Source organism: Petaurus breviceps, unplaced genomic scaffold, assembly GCF_028583685.1.
Source record: "Petaurus breviceps papuanus isolate PSGF00001 unplaced genomic scaffold, PetGlider_PUasm1.0 90491, whole genome shotgun sequence".
Lineage (NCBI taxonomy): Eukaryota > Metazoa > Chordata > Mammalia > Diprotodontia > Petauridae > Petaurus > Petaurus breviceps.
In genome coordinates, this window is record NW_027187263.1 from 2,309,062 (window position 1) to 2,314,327 (window position 5,266).

Consider the following 5,266-nt stretch of genomic DNA (forward strand, 5'->3'; position numbering starts at 1 on the left):
GTATACAATTTTATAAATCTTTGTTGGAAATGAGGAGACCCTTAAATGTCTAAGTAAAAATTAACCAAGAAGTATTTAAAAACAGATAGATAGATAGATAGATAGATAGATAGATAGATAGATAGATAGATAGATATAGATATGTGAATTTTTGAATATGAAAAACAAGGAGTTTAACTGATGATAGATAATTGAAGGATAGCTAAAGAAGGGTAGTCATTTGGACTTTCCAGAAGATATTGGAATCATCTGCTTTGTTTCATTACAGTGCCTGCATCAACAAAATATGTTTGGACATTGTCATGACCAACATCCTGTGGCAGACTGTATGGTATACAGAAGTTGTGCCAACAACCCTCAGTTGGCATTCCAGACTCTGTCCCATCTCAGATTCACTACTGCCCTGCTCCAGATCATCCACTGAGCCCAGGGGTTAACCTGAGATAGGTTAAATCTTAGTACCAATAGTTCCCAAGACCAGTAATGTGGGTTCAACTTCCTTAATTTACCCAGCATTCAAAATTCAACTATTCATTGAATCCTCATTATGTTCAAGATATTATACTGTGCATGAACTGGGGTAAATTCAAAGCTAAGCATGAGATCTCCCTGGGGGGAAAAAAAAAGTTTGCAATCTAGATGGAGATAAAACATATAAAAATATTAGTAAAATAAAACATATAAAAAGATTAATGTAATATAAAACTAGAATGTAAGAGACCTCCTGCTGGAGAAATCACAAAAGTTTCATGGAGGAAATAACATTGGAACTAGACCTTTCAGTATGGGAAGGAAGTGGTGAAGATGAAAAGGGATTGTTCCAATGATAAAATTTGGAGCTGAATTCTTATTGGACCTGCCAAGGCAATACCAAACTAGAAACAGTTACCCTGGGCATGTCTCTATCTGGAACCCCATCCCCTGGGGGAACCTAGACTAAAATAGATTCAGGTTCACAATCAGGGACCCTTAAGACCCTGTACTGGGACTAATGTACTGGTGACCATGCTAGGATACTCACATAGCCTGAGGCTGGAGAGGATGTGAGGCACAGGGAAGAAATAAAATGGCCAACAGATGCCATGAAGGCATATGGCAAACCATCATGTCAGTCCCTTGGGACATAGCAGGTGACCACCCTAACAGACGGCATGCAGCTAGATCTAGGCTCATTTCAAATGATGAGTCTTCCTCTTTTGTTTTGTTTTGTCTTTTTTTTTTTTCATTCTGAGCAGCTGGCACCTTTCAGATAACTATTGGGGTTATATTTAAGACATGGTACATCATTAAAATAAAGCTCCAGGCTAATAATTATGTCCTGTTCCTGTGTTTTATGGCTTAAAATTCTAACTTTCCCTCAAGGCTTCCAACTTACTCTTTTTCCATATTGTTTCTCTAAGGGGTCTTATTACATTGTGGACCTGTCCCCAACAATTAAGTCACAGTTTAGCACACAACCCATAGTTTTCCTTTTCAGGTAGCCTTTCATTTGCAAGTTAGGCCTCTCTGTCAGCACTGATTGAGGATGAATTATGTATCTATGAAGTGCTATGAGCCCTTCAGAAAAATTGGTTACTAGGCTATTAGAGTCAAGTGTAAGTTGCATTGCAAATTTTTCCTGATCATTTTTTTTGTTTTGTTTCCAAGAAGCATTATATGCCATAATTACTTTTAGAATATAGAACATACACTAAGAGCATGCATTATTTTGTAAGATAAAAGGATTTCAAAGTCCCAAAATATGTCCCATTGACTTCAGTAATACTTCTTATAATGAAATGCTAACAAAACTAAAAAGTGGGGACAATCAAATCAACATGGCATTAAGTGCCATGTAACTACTGTACACTAACTAGATACCCTCAGAGATAGAAAAGAATGGTTATGTCTTTAAGACCCAATTCAAGTACCGCTTCCTCCATAAAGTCCATCAGAAATTATTTTTCCTTCCCTCATCGCCATGTAGAACTTTGTTTATGTCTCTTGTATACTTAGTATGTTCTATTTTATCTTGCAGTTGTTTGTGCATGGGTCACATTGAGACAAATGGGGCCATATTCTGCAGTTTGTTGGGAAGTACTGGTATAACGGGGATACACTAGACTCAGTTTCAGTGGAGCTGAGCCTGACTTTTGGCTTCCTGTGGTAAAAGCACATCCTCTGTCCCTTTGCATAACCTGTAGCAACTGGCTTGCCACATGTATCCCTGTGCCTAGAGGCTTCATCAAAGATACAAGAGCCACCTACTTTGTGAACTATAAAAAATGAGGAGAAATGGTTTCCATTTTCTCTTTTGATGTGGCTTTTATGTTGGGACACAGCTCTCCACTGGAGTTTTCTAATAAGGGAAGGAAGAGGATTTCTCTTTTCTCATCATGTGCCTCTCTATACTCCCAGCAGCAATGGTAACTGAACATACATGGCAACAAACAACCTGAGACCAGACCTTCGTCCCTGACTGCCTCTTCTGCTTTGTGTTTTTTGTCTGGTGACCAAAGAGTAATCCTGTAATGGATTTTTCTAGCCTCAATGTCTCTCAAGAATTCAAAACATCAAGAGTTCTTTGAGTTGGGCATCCAAGCAACAACTTTTCAGAGAAGATGATTACTGTCAGAAGGATGGTACAGTTATAAGGACTAAGAAGTCCAGATCATGTTCTAGCTCCCCAGAAGATCCAGATTTGTAAGGTGTCCAAATAATACAGAGGCAAGGTGAATATAAAATACTTGTTAAGGAGTCCTCAAGGTAGGATTTTCCTCCTATCTGCACATAATAGGTGATTCAGTTAATCCTTCATGTTTTAAGTTTTTGTTAATTCACATTTGTAAGTTATTCATTTTAAATGATTTTTTGTGGTAGAGAAACTAAGTAGTTCTTTTATGCATGATAACTCCTATTTTGTGCAGAGTATTTTTTCTAGAAGGAACCTGATTAAAACCTTTTAGCAAAGACCCTAGACATGAACCCAAGCTATATTGGGATATTTCCCTGGATTAATTCCAGGTAAGAGCAATACTTGTACTCCAGAGAGTGTAAGAAAAGCTTTATCTCTTTCTTTAGGAATCAGGCTCTTCAAGCACTAAACCTACTCTGTCTAAACTGGAATTCCTTGTGTTACTTTTGGCTTTTGAGTAACAAGAGGAAATGAGTTGGACAGATAAGATGGATCAGTCCTTTGGAAGTGACATGGTTTGACCACTTGAAACCTTTCACCTTCCTGGGTTTTGTTTGATTTGACTAATACATATAAAAAAAAACTTCTAGGGGCAGCTAGGTGGCACAGTGAATAGAGCACTGGCCCTGGAGTCAGGAGGACCTGAATTCAAATCCTCAGACACTTAACACAAAAACTAGCCATGTGACCTTGGGCAAGTCACTTAACCCCAATTGCCCTCCAAAAAAAAACTTCTAGAAGGGTAGGTTCTGGAGGATGAGGAATATTAAGACCATGACATCACAGTACTGCTGATCTATGGCTTCCTCCTCCTTGCTCACAGTGTATTATTGCCCGCAGCTCCTTTCAGCTGATATCAGATAGCATTAAGAGACAGCTAGCCCCAAAGAGACAGCCAGCCCCAAGGAGCTAAAAACAAGGGCTGCAATCAGACAGTCTAGGGAGTAAAGCAGCTTTCCTCAAGGCAAATCATGGGATATTTTATGACAGGGAGATAAGAGATGCTTAAATCAATCTCCCAAACCTGTCCTAGCTCTGAAATCTCCTGGCAGAGAGTTCTTGCCATTTTGACCTCATGAATTAAAAAAAATCCTATTACAAAAGGAATCCTCTTTTTAGTTTAGTAAAAGACAAAAATGAGATCAACAAAAGACAGACTCTTGGTACCACTTAATGCTAACTAAGTATTATCTGATGCCATGACCATGTCACTTTGGAGTGACTGAAAAAAGATATCTGACAATAAGCAGTTAGAAAACCATTCAAATACAATGCCCCATCAGAAGGGTACTATAAAAAGGGGCATCACTTAAAGAAGTGCCTCCACATGTCTAATAAGGAAATAAGACTAGCTGTAATGACCTCTCAAAGGTGTTAAACCGGTTCACTGGCACACATTTGTAAATGTTGATATTAAAGTGGCCTAATTGTCATTTGGTTCAAAATAGTACCCACTCTATATTATTGCTTCTTTCTGCAAAGGTCACCTCACGGCCTGCTTGATAGTTTTCCCATTAGTAGAATGAAAAGGTTTTTTCTTTCTTAACTGCTACTAAAACCCAGTGCACTAAAACCTATCCACTGACTTTTTCTTGGCTTAATTCAGTGCCTTGATGTCGTATCTTAATTAAAAATCCCTTTTTTTCTCCATAATTTTTGTAATGGTTCATCTTGCTCTATTCTTTCAGGGCTGGGCCTGTTAGACCCTTAAGGTTCTCAGGAACTGAGGAGGTTTGGAATTGTCTCTTTTCTCTGTCATGAACTCAAAGCCCCACTGGCTGTATTACCTCCATTTTTAGGGAACCAGTGACTATCACCTTAGGTCTATTTAACCACTTAACACTGGATAGCTTTTATTAAGGAATATTTACTTCAAATTTTAAAAAAGAATAAAGTATATTTCCCTTCTAAAACTTCAGGACACAATCCCTCCTATACCAACCAGTTCAGTCTCTGGTGGGGTTAAATGGTAGATTTGGTTCACAATTTAACTTTATTCCTACATAGCATTGGTCCACCAAATTCACATCCACAGATGGAGTCACTGCAAACTTCTGCTAAGTTGGAGTCTGGAAAGTCTCGCAAATTATCTCTTGGTGTTCCTCCAAGGCTCAATGCTGGCCAGTTGTTACACTCAGCTGAATTTCTGGAATCTTAGATTCATGAGTTTCTCACTCCCAGCCTTTGAAATTTTTAAAGTAAGAGACTCTACTCCCTGCACCTAGAACTGGATGAACCAAATATCCAAGAAACTAGTTCCATTTTTCAGGAAGCACATGAAGAACATGGTGGCTAAATAAGAAGGTTCTAAGGCCTTCCCTACATTTACCTCAAGGTCCCAATGGTTATAAGTGGAAGAGTAATCTCTCCCCCAGATGTAAAGCAAAGACCCAAGTTGGTGCCGGCTAAGATCCTTTAAAAGATACTAACAATTCTTACCATATAGCCAACAGAAAAATGCTCCTTACAACTACATAGTAGGCTACCCCAGAATGTCTATACATGTTCCAATCCTCTAGTAAACAGATCCCTATGGTCTTCTATGTGGATGGTGACATATTGATAAACCGATGGAGTCTGTACATGTGCCAG